Below are 16,221 nucleotides of genomic sequence, written 5' to 3'. Positions count from 1 at the left end.
CATGTGTGGTATTAACATGTGTTATTATGTATTTGATTTTTAAAAGATAAACTAATTGGATTCTAAAAGAAGAATGCTAGAAATAGCCCTCTTGCTTCCCATCAACACACACACACACACACCCTTTGGTATGATGATCTTACACCAGCTTGCTTTTATTAAAAGGAAAGTAACAAATCTTATATGTGTAATACAAGGGCTCCCTTCTGGAGTTTCTCTACCTCACAAGGTCCTTTTCAGCCCAAATGAATGAGCCTTCAAGGTTCCATTGAGGCAGGATCTGATGATTTTAGAAGCAAGTGGCTGTCTCCCAGATTCCCGGAGATCATCTGAGGTAATCAGTCAAAATATTTCTGTACAAAGGAAAGAGAGTCAGATATTTGATGTTTTCCCATAGAAAAGAATTATACGATGTTGTCAGCCGACGGTCAGGGCAGTGAGTGGTGTGTATGTGTGTTATACACCCGAGACTTCAACTGCTGAGACCAGGGTCCCTTCGCAGCGGGCAACCTGAAGGAGGTTGACGGGCGCCCCAACAAGTTTACAGGGAGAGCTTATTACACCTCAGATTTGTACTGCCAGGATACATGATCCCTTCGCAGCGGGCAGCCTGGGGAGGCTGAGAGATGCCCCAACGGATCTGTCCCCTGGAAGCGACACGATCCAGCGCTCAGACTCTCCCTATATCTGTCCCTTATGATCGGCTGAAGTTCTTTTAAATTGTGCTTGGTTCTGTTACAGCACCTGAAGGAGTCAGGTTAAAGCTTAAACAGTTACTATATTATTGTTACAGGGTAAACTTAGCTGTTAAATGCTACTACTGTGTTACAGATAACACAGCCACTACAAAGGACAGGACAGAAATTACACTAATAAGTCACTTACAGGTACCATGAAACCCTTTTGGTTCTCTGAGCTCTTATTAAATGCATGCAAAATAGACACCTAGCAGGTATATATTCTCACCCCTGCGTTCCAGACTTGGCGTGGCCAGCGTCTTTCTCTCAATCCCTCGGGAAGAAGTAGGACAAGGTTGGGCGTCCCACAGACCTCGGGAGACAATCAATACCTGCCAGCAGGTGTAGATGATTGGAGCTCAAATGGGGTGGGCTTCTAAACCCCTCTTTATACCCCTTGGGTCATGTAGGCTTCTTCCTGGTCTCAAGTGGCCAATTAGGAAAAATGGCTTTGAACGCCAAGTTTGCCACGAAGGGTGCAAAGCATAATTCACTCTTGGGAAAATGCAGACAATGGGCACCTCTGGTATGTGATGGGCGAAGATTCCTCTCCTGGGACAGTGCAGGCGTGTCAACTACTGGTACTAGCCATCAGGGCGACGGGAGGCCCCGGGTCGTCAGCTAGCCCATTTACTGTCTGGTTTCTGTTTATGGTAGAGTCAGGGACAGGCAGTACACCTGCGTTACCAGGGCATCAAAGGCTGACTGCCTTTCTCTTGCTCTCTGGGGGGGGGGGGGAACCAAGTTGGGGTTCATGTCTGGCTACAGATGTTTGATTTGAAATCATATGGCATGGGGAAGAACTGCCCAGTCACTAAGTGGGGTTCTTGGTTAACCCCCGAAACAAGAAATCTGCCACATTTAGTTACCGAGTTGTAACGGACATAGTAACTAAAATGCTGAACTGGCTGTCTACAAAAAAGACTAAAGTTTAGGAAAGCATGACTCACTCATGTAGTGGGGTGTTTTATTAAATGCACTTTGTCTATAGCTGAAGCTAAATTGACAGTTAGGTATTGTAATTAAGATCAGGGGTGGGTTGCCACTTTTGAGTCGGGGGCAACTGACCCACCAAAAAGTCGCGGACTCCACAGAAGTGAGAAGCAAAAAAAATCAAAAAAACAAAAACCACCCAACCCCAAACAAAACAAAGAAAACCCCTCCCCTTATTCTCCTTGCACACCAGAGTCTAAGAGGTCCGAGGCTAGTAGATTTTGTGCACTCCAGCCCCACAGATATCCAGTGTTCGGGGGGTGGGGAGCCCTGAGCCTCAGGGGCTGGATCCAAACAAGCTGGGGGCTTACGTTCCCCACCCCTGATTTAGCTGATACATAACTAACTCTTCAAGAATGCAGGGAAATTCTAATTCTACCTGAAGCCTGACTCTGTTCGGGGAGCAGTTCTATGCTATCAGCCCTGCCTGGTGAGAGCAGGGATCTCTGGGCATGTTCAGGGAACTTCAGGCATGTTCTGAGCCAGGAGATCATCCCTGTAGTTGGTAGCATGGCCACTCCAGCCTCAATCCTTGGGTCCCACTCTGCCGGCCCAAGGAGCTCCCAGTTTCACATTCTTGCCCCCCAGTGAGCCTCTCTGGTGTTTTAGTGGGTGGGAAAATCTCTCACCCTCCCAACTGTTTCTCTAGGACCTGTTCCTGCTGCATCATTAGTGTGCCCAGCTGAGTGTCCTGCATTCAGTCAGAAAGAGGGAGAAAGGGAACAGAAAGGGAGGCAGATGTGGAATGCGGCCACGTTAACTTTACAAGAGGAAGCTTCATGATTAAATTATTCACAATCATCCTGAACAAAGTTAACATGGATATTGGCAAGGTTTCTATGATGACCTCCCTTAGAGGGAAAATAAAGGGCTAAGAGCTAAGCTGCTTTAAGGATGGACGGGTTCATCAGCTGTGAAACTGAAAGAGACTCATGAACCTTTCTGTTCATGCTGCACAGCCTCCCGCTTGGAATGTGAGCTTACCTTTGGCAGCAGGAACCGATGTAGCATTGTGTAATGTAGTTGGAATTAGCAGGACATCTAAGGTAACATTGTCCCCCAAAGCTTCTACATTTCGCTGGGCTTACCCTCGCCTGGGAGAATCCTGACAAAGAAGAAGAATGTTAATTACTTTCCAGAGACGATGCAACAAGGGTGCCGTTTCAGATGTTGGTGGGGGGTGGGGATGACCTCTGCATGCCATGGGGCTGGGGAAGGAGTGCTGAGGGGAAGAGAGTGAGAGCACGAGGGGAACAGTCTGCGGGCGGAGGCTTCAGCAGTGTTACTGAGCATACTCAGTAAAAGCCAAGCATCCAAAGGGTGGGGGAAACAACCCCATCTGCTCCCCCCCATATCATCTCTATCCAGGGGCTACTAAGGCACTGAAAAACTTTACTTTTTTGGCAAAAAACTTTAAGCTGACAGGAGCACTCTATCTAATTCCTATATAAAAGAGAGAAATTTAAATAAATATTCTACCCATTCAACTCTAACACTAATATATTCTGACTTCCTGTGGCAAGTCACTTAACGGACACTGGTTAGCCACTCCTAGCCATCTAGAAATGCCACTCCTAGCTGCTCCTTGCCCCCCATAACTGGCATCCTTGAGGTGTAACCCACACACTTCTCTGGGTGTGATGCACTGTCCCACCTAGTCACACCAAGGCGACTCATAGAGGCAATAATGAGTCTGCCCTGGAGCCTTAGGGTACGTCTACACTACAGTGCTAATTCGAACTAACTTAGTTTGAATTAGTTAATTCGAACTAAGCTAATTCGAACTAACGCGTCTAGAACCAAAAACTAGTTCGAATTAGCGTTTTGCTAATTCGAACTAGCATGTTTACATTAAGTGGACCCTGAACAAGGCTTAAGGATGGCTGGAAGCAGTGCCGGAAGGGCATCAGAGGAGGACTTAGAGCGTGGAGATGCTGTCTCAGGCTAGCTGAGGGCTGTGCTTAAAGGGTCCCGACCCCCACCCCGGACAGACAGTTCTCAGGGGTGCCCCGCAGGCTGCCATCTGGGGAGAGGGGGCAATTGGGGGACTGCAGGAGAGCTTCCACCCCCAGAAGCCCACAGAGCCAGCCCAGTCCTCCCCATCGGGGGCTCGTGCCCCATTCCTCCCTCACCTCCTTCCACTTACCCTTCCCTAGCCCCTTTTCTTGATGTACAAAATAAAGACAATTGTGTTCAAAAATGGAATCTGTCTTTATTGAACAAAACTGGGGGGGACTGGGAAAAGGAGGTGGGAGAGGGGAAGAGAGAGGCTGGGAGAGGGGAGGGCAACTACAATGACCAGAGGTTGGGAACAGGTCCCATATGAAGAGAGGCTACAGAGACTGGGACTTTTCAGCTTAGAAAAGAGGAGACGGAGGGGGGACAGGATAGAGGTCTCTAAAAGCAGGAGTTGGGTGGAGAGGGTGCATACAGAAAAGTTCTTCATTAGTTCCCATAAAGAAGGACTAGAGGACACCAAAGGAAAGGAATGGGTAGCAGGCTTGAAACTAGTAACAGAAAGTTGTTCTTCACAAAGCAAAGAGTCAACCTGTGGAACTCCTTGCTGCAGGAGGCTGTGAAGGCTACAACTAGAACAGAGTTTAAAGGGAAGTGAGATCAAGTCATGGAGGTTGGGTCCATGGAGTGGTATTAGCCAGGGGGTAGGAGTGGTGTCCCTGCCCAAAGTTTGTTGAAGGCTGGAGAGGGATGGCACGAAACAAATGGCTTGGTCACTGTCTCCGGTCCACCCCCTCCAGGGTCCCTAGGGTTGGCCGCTGTTGGCAGACAGGCTACTGGGCTAGATGGACCTTTGGTCTGACCCAGGACAGCCATTGTAAGCTCAGGGCTCAGGGTCGGGGGTCTCAGTGGACCACCTTGATTTTCATGCACTCCTGCTCCTGGGTGGCCAGGCTGGCAGCTCTCCTCCCTAGACGGCCACCTTCCTGTGCCTAGTGCGGAGATTGTGGATGAGGTCCACGATGTCCGCATTAGCCCAGGCGGGTGCCCGCCTCTTGTGGTCCCGGGCAAGCTCCCGGGAGCTGCCAGCCTGGTCCCGGGAAGAAGGGGAGGGGTGGGGGGCATCGGGTGGGTGGCTCGATCCGTGCCAGGTGCAGGGTCTGCTGGCTGGGTGCTGGCAGGCTTGCACCTGGCACGGGCACCGTAGCCAGCCCGTGCCCCTTTAAGGGGTCCGGGGCCGGGAGTGAGGCATAGAGTTTCCCTGGTGTTGGCCAGAGTGGCCACCAGGAAAACCTGGGAAGCCTTAGCCTCCCACTAGTTCGAATTAAGGGTCTACACAGCCCTTAATTCGAACTAGCTAGTTCGAACTAGGCTTAATCCTCGTAAAATGAGGTTTACCTAGTTCGAACTAAGCGCTCTGCTAGTTCGAATTAAATTCGAACTAGCGGAGCGCTAGTGTAGCGCCTATTAAAGTTAGTTTACTACACTCTGTAGTGTAGACATACCCTAAGGTACCAGCGAGCTGGCTTAGCTACTAATTAACCAGCTGATGCAGTAGAGGAGGTCATGCACTGAAGTCCCAGGTTTGGCTCTGCCTGCAGTCTGCCAGCCTTACAAAGGGAAAACTGTAGGAGAGATGACAGGCAGCTCCCATTCACTAAGACCTGGCCAAGTCAGTCCAATTATCTTCCTGTGTAAAACTATCACCGCTTTAGTACTATTAATATGGTTGTAGTTCTACCCATGTTGAAGGGCAGCCTCAAAGAAGGGAGTGGAGAGCTTTAATCAAACAGGGCACTGATTCTCCAGCTGAACATCTTAGAACGGTCTCACTCAGAATGGGTGTCCTTTGCTGCTCTTTGCCTTTAAGGCAGTGGTGGGCAACCTGGAGCACTGCACTTACCTGCTTCTCTTTCTCCCTCTCAGCACTTTCAGAATAGCCGTAAATTACCTAATTCACACTCCATTTTCACCCCTCCCACTTTCTTCCATGGTTAGAACACCAAGCATCAGCTGTTTGTGGGGTTCCAGATCTGGCAGGGAGACGAGGGGAAGGGATCGAGCATGAATCCGGTGATTGGAGTGCTCCGAAAGTGCTGGGGGGGAGGGGGAGGAGGAGCAGGTAAGAGCAGGGCTTTGGTGCCCCAGAGTGTGAGTGGTACATGAGGGAGTAGTCAGAAGGGGCGTGAGGCTGCGCGCGGAACCTCAGTGGTCCACGGGCTGCTGTTGCCCATTGAAGTGAAGGTGGGCCCCTCATGTGGCCCACTATTTTTGGTTGCTCATCCCTGCTTTAAGGGGTGGAAAGCCAATGGTGGCTTTTGCTGTTAACTTCCTTTTGTGGCTGGGGCATGGTTTTGATTCCCTCTGGCTCTCACAGAGCTGGGGCAGGCATTATGATCAATGCAATCTGACAATGTAGGGTTAAATTGACTTCCTAGATGACTGTAGCTTTTTGAAAGAGAAGGTTTTGAAAAAGTCCCGTCTGGCTGCACAGAAAGCCAAGTTGGCTGTTGTAGCAGGTTCTGAGAGAGGATGGGATTAAGGCGCTGAGATGAAGTGCTGCCATGTTAGAGATCTGGTTTCTATTCTCAACCATGTACCCCCTCAAAGGGACATGAGACCTGATTTATGAGATGTCAGCTTGCGAAAGGCACAGAGTTACACACTAGTCAGCAGCAGAGGTTATATTTTAAACCACAGTCTCCTGACTCCCGATCCTATGCACCATCTCTCAAACCCTTGGACATATTGAGCAGGGTTGGTCAGACTTCATTTGTCAGCATGGAATTCAGATATTCAGTTCTGTGTTGGCTCGTTATGGGAAGAATATGAGCTGCGTAGACAGAATGAGGGGAGGTTTAAGTGGCACACCTTACCAAGATTTGAGGAAAACGCTGAGGGGACATGGATTTTGTTTTGACTGATCATAATTCAGACAAATCTCAATGTTTTTTTCTTGGAGGCAGCTGCTAGAGTGCATAAAAAAAGTTAGAATAATTTTTCTAATGGAAAATGTTAGACAAACCCAATCCAGGCTCCTAGTTGTCCCTTTGTATCATCTCTTGTTTTCATTTATATCTTACCCAGGGAATCCAGGAGCACGAGGAAGAGAACAGCAAAGAGCCGATGGAGGATCTTCATGGCTTAAGGTCTGCAGGGAACTTAGTGCCACTAGAGAGAAGAGACACCAAGATAAAAAGGAGAGAGACGACACTAGGACAGTGGTCCCCAATGCGGTGCTCGCAGGTGCCATGGCGCCTGCCGGGGCATTTATGTGCACCCACCAAGTGACCAGGGCCGGCCCAAGCCACTCTTGTGCTCCAGACCTTGGGTAAGTGGCACATGTGCGGCTCCCGCCCCGGGCGCACGGCACATGAGCGGCCCTGCCCCCGGGAACCTGGCAGCCCCAAAAGGTGTGGGACTACTGCACTAGGACACTGGGGATTGTGACATGCTGAGCTATTGAAATATATCTTTAAACCAATTAACATTTTAATATGTGTTCTGCAATCTCTTAAGAATAGTCTTTGTTAGCCATACAGCACAAGAGACATCCTAGTAGAATTTCAGAGAAATACAAATATGTAAAACAAGACATGTTTTGAAATAATGATATTCTGTAAATATTTTAATTAACCAATTACTTATGTTGGGTTTTTCACTGGAATCTCGCTCTGCTTAGCCAAAGTATAGACCAGAGAATTACTGAATATTTTGTATTGTATTACCCAAAATAGAATGGAAAACAATGAAGAAATTACAGAAAGCAAAAAAAAGGTGACTGGATGTACATGTTTATGCAATATCAAAGAATGAACAAATCATGTGATGTTACAATTTACCAAGAAATTGTAAATCACATTAGTTTATCGAAGGCCTTATCACAGCCTTTTTACTGTGGAAAACTTTTTCCCAGTTCTATATTACATTAGGAAGGCAATGTTGCTAGCAACATTGAACTAGGAATATTTAAATGCACATTTTTTTTCCCTTCTGATCAGTCTGTTCACCAATGGAATTATGGGAGTGCCTGTGCTATGGAAACTAAAAACCCCAGACACATCATACAGATGGTGATTTAAATCAGCAGTTTTCATCCTCTTTTTAATCTTTCCCAGCACTGGCAATGATTTTACCTGCATTTGCCCTAGTGAGAATACTGCCACCTAGCCGTGATGATGTGCTTGTGGGATCGGGGGTCTTTTAAAGCACAATATTACCTCGGTAGCCACGCCAGTCTCAGGGCTGTATTTTTAACTTCATCACCAAAGGCTGCTCTTGGGTATTGTGAACCTGAGCACCAGGTCACAATCTCACCCACTCATAGGGGGCCGAATTTGACTTGTGAATAGGTACTTCGGAGCTCAATCCGGTTCACTCAGATTTCGCCTGGCTATGCACAATGCCACTGAAAGTTGCCTTAGGTCACCCTCTGTCGTGAGGGGGAAGGGCAGCTGGGCCGAATTTGAATCAGTGACCCTGCAACACTGTATTATTACTGAATTACAAGAAGGCTCAACATTGCCCTGGGGAAAGTGTGTCAGGTCTCTTCCCTGGGCTGACAACATCTCATTAACAACCTATTCCAATTTCCCTGGAATTTCAGCTCTGTCCTCCAATTTTGGTCTCTCTCATGAAACATTCAAAGGTAACTAAATATTCAAATAGTGGAAACAATGTTTCCCTTAATGGACATTTAACAGCTTCTCCCTCTTTTTGCCTAAGTGTTGAGAGCAGCGTTGACTCACATATACATCCTATATATGCTCTAACACAGTCCTAAAAGTAAGTAAGAAATCACAGAGAGGAGAAGGAAGGTGATTAAAGCATCAGCTTTATGACATAGTACAGGAGGAGGGAGCTGTCCCCATCCCTCACTGTTTGTTTTGGTGTTTTCAGAGCCTATAGTTCTTGGCTGTGTTGAAACAGCGCCAAAGAGGCCCCTTTTGCATACAGCTACAGCCCCACTTCCTGCCTTTCTTCTTCTTTCCTATCCATTTTCTCCATCTCCTCTCTGCATTCTACATTCTCTTCCCTACTGCCCTGCTTTCTTTCCCTGAACTCCTGATCTGCCTTCTGCAGTCCTGTCTCTCCCTTAATCCGTCTCCTTTCAGTCTTCAACTTAACTTTTTCTTTCTTTCTTTCTTTCTTTCTTTCTTTCTTTCTTTCTTTCTTTCTTTCTTTCTTTCTTTCTTTCTTTCTTTCTTTCTTTCTTTCTTTCTTTCTTTCTTTCTTTCTTCTGCTACCTTTACCCTCACTTTTCTACCCTCTTTCTCGCTGTCATCACTCTTAACTCTGGAAATCCTCCCAACTGTAGTTCCCCTAGCCTTAAGCGTAGCTCATCAGTGGTGGGTAAACTAATTCAGGACTACAGGGAGTACACCTTTGGATAGCTAGGATTTCCTGATAAAAAGAATTTGGACAACTGGAATTAACCTGCAGGTGGAGTTAACTGAGTCAGCTTTAAAATAACCAACTTTTTGGAGAGGAGGGTTAAACATGACATATGTTGCTTTACCACTTCTCCATTCAAACCGGCATGAAGTTGAGAATTCTCCACTTCATCCTCACTAAACTTGGTTTCTTGAGAGACCTAAAAAGTTCATTCTCTTAGTTCACACAAAGGGTTATGACAGTTGTATTCTTCTCTTTCTTTATCTCCCAGCAGTGTCTCTAGACAGGACTGTAAAGGAAGAGTTAGCAGGGTGATTATTGGAGAAGTGACTGTAATACTTATCAGATAGGAGGCGCTCACAGTAACCAGGTGCTGAACGTTCTGCTCAGGGTCTCTCTTGTCCAAGTAGTTTAGCACCAGGGAGTGACACCCTGACTGAACCAGCCTGTTTTATACAGTTGTTGAAGGCTTGTTTTTGTCTTGGCAAAGCTGCAGTGGGCCAATCAGAAGGTGAGCCCTGCTTTTGGAAAAGATGTGAACTGTCACCACAAATTGGACGTTGGGATTTTTGCAATTCTGGCAGTGGAAAATTCCATGGTCTTTGTGCAAAGGATCTTGTGCCACCCCAGATTGTATAAGACACGTTGGGCCACCATGATTTGTTCAAAACGTCTTGGGACATCTAACAAATACTTGCTGGTTTAGCTCTGATCAGCAATTTACTTCTGCAGACTACCGCCTGCAGGGTGATGCCTGGCCAATTTGACACAACTCCATGTCAAACCTGCAGACTCAATAAAAAGAGTCATAAGTCCAGACACAGACTATATCTTGATGGACCTGTCCTTCATGTTGACGTGCCACTCCTGGCAAAGCCAGTATTGCTTGCTGATGTTAAGTGCCTTTTGGGGTTCATCTCATTCACGTGATGCAGGCAGTCAAGTAGGAAAGGTGGGTGGGCTTGCTCTCTGCCGAGGACAATGTAAAGAAATGTAAAGGGGTTCTATGATGGATGTAAAGATTCCAGGCCTGCTTGCACATCTCTGCTCTCATTGATTTCTGAATGTGTCACTCAGGAGTCTGGACACCGACCCATTCTGGGATGGAATTTCACAAGTCTCCCACTCTTGGGGCATGTGTGCCCTGCAGTCGGAGGCGGGACTGCAGCCCTGGCCAGGACACCCAAAGTAGCTTGGATGTAAGTATCTCAGGTATCCATAGAAGCGATGTCATAGAAGCACAAGCTGGCAACTCAGGTACATACACAATCTCTCTCTCTCTCTCACACACACACACACACACACACACACAAACAGCCATTCTGGGTAAGACCAAAGGTCCATATAGCCCACTATCCTGTCTATGGACAGTAGCCAATGGCAGGTTCCCCGGAAGAAATGAACACCCTCTGTCGCTCATTCCCAGCTTCTGAGACGCAGAGGCTAGAGACACCATCCCTTTCCATCTTGATGGACCTGACCTTCATGAATTTATCTGGCTCTTTTTTTGAACCCATTTAAAGTCTTGGCCTGCAAACTCTCTGTCACTCACGCGCACACTCCCTCACACTTGGTCTCCCTGCTCATTTGCCAGTGCTTTATTTGTGTGTCTTCGTATTCATTGGCAGATCATTTAGTTAAGAGATGAATTGCTTTTGTTACTTGAACAAAGACTCGTGTGGGAGCGTGAAAGTTCCAGGAGGAGTGATCCTGCCTCCTTCCCCCAATAACAGTTATAAAACCCTTCAGCTGTGTTAGTCTGTACAGGATAAACTAAAAAAAACCAACAAATGGTCTGGTAGCACTTTAAAGACAAGCAAAACATATAGATGGTATTGTGAGTTTTCGTGAGCACAGGCCAGTTTTTCACATGACTGGTCTGAAGAAGTGGGCTGGGCCCATAAAAGCTCATGATACCATCTATATGTTTTGCTTGTCTATAAAGTACTTCCAGACCATTTGGGTTTTTTTGATTGTTCGGATTTAATGTTACTTCAGAGGGGTAGCTGAGTTAGTCTGCAACTGGAAAAGGGAAAATCCACTCATTAATGGATCTCAAAGTCACCATGCTGTTTCAAGCCAACTTCATAAGCCAAATACACAGGAAAGCTTTGGAACTTAACATCATATACAAGTTTGAAAGCCATCAAAAACTTATGAACAATAACATTACCTGGCTAGCACACTACTTTCTACATTCTAATGACTTAAACAACTAAACAATGGATACTTAAGCACAATTTTCACCTTCTCTATCAGCTTCTTGTAACTTGAACAATCTAATTCACTATTTTTTTCTTTCCTTTCTTCCCCCCATCTTCTGTTTATTTTTGGATCTGGACTTTTAATAATCCAGTCATCTGAAGAAGTGGGTTGTCCCCATGAAACTGATGATACCATCTACATGCTTTGTTAGTCTTTAAGGTGCTGCTAGATGATTTGTTATTTTTTAAGATTTTCCCAGATTTTCTGTGTTTGATTGGCTTTCTAGGGATGGCAGTCTGCTTCCTTCCTGTACACTAGGACACTTTCCCAATCTCTCAGCTATAACTTTGACAGGCAGCATTGAAGTAAGCAGGGTAGTGGCGTACAGGCCTTGGACACTTCAGGATTTCATCAGCAGCTGTGCTCTCTGTGCCTTTGTTACTTCAGGAGTGACACATCAACTAAAATGACCAATGCCTGTGTAAAATGGTGCCAGTGTCCACTGCCTTTGCCTTGCACGTGTAGTTCCACACAACCGAACAATTTTGTGGCCATTTGCCTGACCCTGGCGTGCTATACCCAGCTGGGCTGGTGCTGTGTGTGGTGCTACGGGTAAGCACTCCAAAGGAGATGCAGCAATAAACAGGGGGTTGACTCGCTCAGTGCTACATGTATAGACTCTTATTTTAAACCTGTTTCAGCGGCTCTTCCTGCATCCCGATCCTTTCTCATTCATCTCTCACCTCCCGCCAGATTCCCAATATCTGTCAAATAAGGTGCAGTCCGTAACAGACCACACTATTCCTTATGGGAGGACACCAGGGATGTGTAGAGACACGATTACCTCCTGGTCCAGAATGTTATGTACCTCTGTAGGGAGCCCAAACACTATACTTTTTGTTTGTTTGTTTTGCTGCCAGATCACAGTACAAACAAGTCTGTGCAATGGGTGTGCAGCATTTAGATGTTTTTCCAATGAAAGGAATCCGTTTTCTTTGGATGGTCACAGGGTAGGATGCAGGAAGGGGTTTGGGAACATCAGAAAGTCAGCAATGCACGTTGATTTCTGATCCGTTGTTTATCTGCTCCGTGCAACACTTTAACTTGGTAATTAGGGGGTTCAAATGAATTTTGGGATACAGAACACAGACTTATCTAGACCAGCACTTTGCTTACCAGCAGTACAGGGATGGCATGAGATGGGTTGAATCCATATATCTGCAGTGGTACAGTTATCCCTTTCTACACTGTCCTCAGAGGCCAAGGAGAACAAGTTTTCTCCCTTCTCCTGAGAACACCGTTTTAGGTACTTGAAAACTGCTATCATGTCCCCTCTCAGTCGTCTCTTTTCCAGACGAAACAAACCCAATTCTTTTAGTCTTCCCTTATAGGTCACGGTGTATAGAAGAAATACAAACCCTACATACACAATATGGCCTCACCCCAGTGGAGCTGTTTTCTGAATTCCTCTCTGTACCTTGAGTCTTATCCAAAACCCACTGAAGACAATGGGACTTTTTCCCTTCACTTCAGTCTGCTTTCTACCAGGCCAATGCTGATTATTAGGTTCCATAATGAGAATGTGAGCCTGGCAAAATTTCTGCTGACTTCCCCCTGGCCAGCATTTCCCCTTCAATTGTGATGTCCTCTATAGAAGGATCTGTCAACTGAAATGATGACAGAATAATAAGGAATGTTACTATTAATAATTATGTCAGAGACATCCAGGTATAGGCTAGAATCCTTGGCATAACTTTGGCCAAACTTCTTAATATAATTCAACTCAGATAGCAGATACTGCCTCTGTGGTTTATAGAGTTGTTAGATTTTGTAAGCAATGGTCACTGACTAAGCGTAACACAAATTCAACCTACATAGTGTAGTAACTTCCTCTTTTACCAGATTCTTTTATTTTATTTTGTTTTATACCTAGAAATTCATAATAGAGATATTGTAGAGTAAGCGCGTACCTGGTATGGCAGTGTAACATATAACTTTAAAATGCTATAGACAATTCAAACGATCTGTAACTTTCTGACTGAGGAAGATTCATTGCCAAGGTGGTCTCACTAAAAAAAATATTGTAAGCATTTTAGTCCGTGCTGTTACCAGATTAGCCCAATACTCTGGGGTATGCTCATTTATTAAGGTTACTCTTATGGGACTGGGGGAAGGTTAACAATTCGATCAGTGTGCTGTTGGTGCTTACTTGTGCTCTCATATGGAGGTGAATTCTCCCTGCTGCCAATTCCCCCTCCCACTGGAGCTCTACTGCAGGAACTAGGTTCCTCAGGATGGGGTTCTTCCTACCTTAGCAACACACAGAGACACTCACACCCACTAATCAGAGCACGTCATGGCACAGGTTGACTATGCGCTGTGTGAAGAAGAATGAGGAAGACAGGGCTTCTGAAAGAGTGTGTTTGCATTCTGAAAAAAAAAAAGTGGAAAAGGGAACACATTCCCTAGACGTGGCAGAATTTTTCTGGGATCCCTCCGGTATCTCAGAAAACCCCAACAGTGTAGACATACCCTAATTGACAGGGCTGAAGAAAGATGTTTCTAGTAAGTGAGCATCAGACTGAAAGTGGGAACCTGCTGTCCCAAAGTGCTGGACTTTCGTAAAAGACAGTGCAGCTAACCATGAGGAGAGAACAGCCTCTGCCTAAGGCTGTGATTAGTTTTCAAAAATAGATTCCTCACTTTTTGATGCACGAGCCAATGACTGAGGCATGTTTCAGGGAACTGTTGGAGTGGGGTCAAACATGGCTGGTGGGAGATCATGGGACTAAATATAAGGGCAGAAATCTTCTCCTTTTGTGTAGTTGTTCTAGTCTTTTTTGAACATCCAGGAGCTTGATTCTCAAGATCTCCTTTAATGTCAAAACATCAGGTGCTGAGGCACACAGGTGTGTATTGCATGCTCCCGAGGAACCTGGGGAGGTAAGTGGGGAGGTAACACAGATAATGATGTAAACTAGCAGTGCTCATCTTTTTTTTTTCCAGCCATATCCTATCTGTTAATTTATTTTTACCTGCATTTCCTCTTGGCCCTTTCAGAGTAGTGAGAACGATACTGGTACCTAGAAGTGGTAATGCCATTGAGGTATCAGGTGGCCTTTTTAAAGCCCATGCCACAATATTCACAAACTTTCCAGGGCTGGGCCGTGTCTCTTAAGGGTGTTGTGACCCTATGTGCCAGGTCACAACGTCACTCACTCATACGGTTGTTCCATGACAAAGAACCAAATTTCAGTGAGTTCTCTCACTTACTGAGTCTCAGCACCACTCATTCAAATTTGTCCACCCGCAATATCACTCAAAGTGGGCCCAGTTGCCCCTCTGTCCTGACGGGGAAGGCATTTGAGTGAGCAGCATTGTGACACTGTGAGATTACTGAATTACTAAAAGGCTCAGTGCTACTCCATAGAAAATGTGACATGACCCTACCCCAGCTGAGAACCTCTCCTTGAAACTGTTCGAATTTCTCTGCAAGTTTACCAGAAACGTTTGGTTTTACATGACTTCTACTAAACCATCAAGGGTAACTACATATTCAACTAGCAGAAATAATGCCTCACTTACCAGCCAATTCAAAGCTCCTTCCTCCTTTGTGTCGGATGCAGAGTGGAAAATTATTGCATATTTACATACTTTAACATAACACTTACCACCAGTAAGAAATTATGGAAAGAAGAAAAGTGGCTAGATGATTATATGTCAGATATTTCCCGAGACTGACAGTGTTGGAGGAGGGAGCTGACCCATCCACTCACTACTTGTACTGTGCAAGCAACTCCTGTGGCTACCCCCTTTCTTCCTGCATCTCTCTTTCTTTCCTTCCCCTTTTCTCTACCTCACCTTCCTCCCTTCATTCTTCTCTATACTGCCCTGCTCTCTTTCCTTTAACCCCTCCTCTGGCTTCCTCTGTTCTTTCTCCCCTTGAACTCTTCCCCTTTCAGTATTCACCCGAACAACCAATTTACTTGTTTCTTTCTTGCCTGATATCTTCTGCCTCATTCCCTCACACCTATTTTTTTCTATGTTCTCATCCCTTACTCTGGAAATACTCCCAAATTGTACTTCTTACAACTTTAAGATTACTTCAGCAATTTGGAGGTTAGAATTCTTGCAACTGTCTGTGGAAAATTCCACAGCCATTGTACAAAACATCTTGTGCCAACCCAGATGGTGTAAGATACACTGGGCTGCTGTGGCTTGTGCAAAACATCTTGGGACATGTAACGAACACCCCCTAGCTTAGCTCAGATCAGCAGTGTATTTCTGCAGGCCACTTTCTAGGAGTATCCCTGAGAGCTTCAAGCTGTAGTCACTGGTAAGCGTCAGTCTTGGGCTGGCCTGAAGTGCAAATGGAAGTACCTGAAGTGACTCCAGGTAGGTTTAGAAGTTAAAATAAAAAAAGAACAAGTGAAAATTTACTTAGAAATTTAAATGTCTGCAAGTCACCAGGGCCTGATGAAATGCATCCTAGAATACTCAAGGAGCTGATAGAGGAGGAATCTGAGCCTTTAGCTATCATCTTTGAAAAGTCATGAAAGTCGGGAGAGATTCCAGAAGACTGGAAAAAGGCAAATATAGTGCCCATCTACAAAAAGGGAAATAACAATCCAGGAAACTACAGACCAGTCAGTTTAACGTCTGTGCCAGGGAAGATAATGGAGCAAGTAATTAAAGAATCCCTGCAACATCTGGAAGATAATAAGGTGATACATAACAGCCAGTATGGATTTGTAAAGAACAAATCATGTCACACCAATCTGATAGGTTTCTTTGTAGGATATTAAGCCTTGTGGATAAGGAAGAAATGGTGGACATGATATACCTATAAGAGGGGTAGCCGTGTTAGTCTGGATCTGCAAAAGTGACAAGGAGTCCTGTAGCACCTTATAGACTAACAGATGTATGGGAGCATAAG

At 45.6% G+C, this 16,221-nt stretch overlaps 1 long non-coding RNA gene across 6 annotated transcripts in view; it reads right to left on the bottom strand.

The window, feature by feature from the left end:
- Positions 1–134: 134 nt before the first annotated feature.
- LOC102455932 (uncharacterized) overlaps positions 135–16,221 on the bottom strand; it is a 45,444-nt gene continuing 29,357 nt past the window's right edge. For 5 of the 6 annotated variants that reach the window (XR_012902466.1, XR_003086916.2, XR_003086917.2 and 2 more), the window contains 3 exons: positions 6,770–6,857; positions 2,715–2,835; positions 135–353 (listed from right to left, as the gene is read on the bottom strand). This is a non-coding gene — a long non-coding RNA (uncharacterized LOC102455932). Of the gene's footprint in view, positions 354–2,714; positions 2,836–6,769; positions 6,858–7,822; positions 8,184–16,221 lie in introns of those variants that run through there. The other variant, XR_003086921.2, reaches the window with a different exon arrangement.

The sequence above is a fragment of the Pelodiscus sinensis genome, chromosome 3 (genome assembly GCF_049634645.1).
Source record: "Pelodiscus sinensis isolate JC-2024 chromosome 3, ASM4963464v1, whole genome shotgun sequence".
NCBI classification, from domain to species: Eukaryota; Metazoa; Chordata; order Testudines; family Trionychidae; genus Pelodiscus; species Pelodiscus sinensis.
The sequence above is the reverse complement of the archived record's forward strand: the minus strand, read 5'-3'. Positions and strand labels throughout refer to the sequence as shown.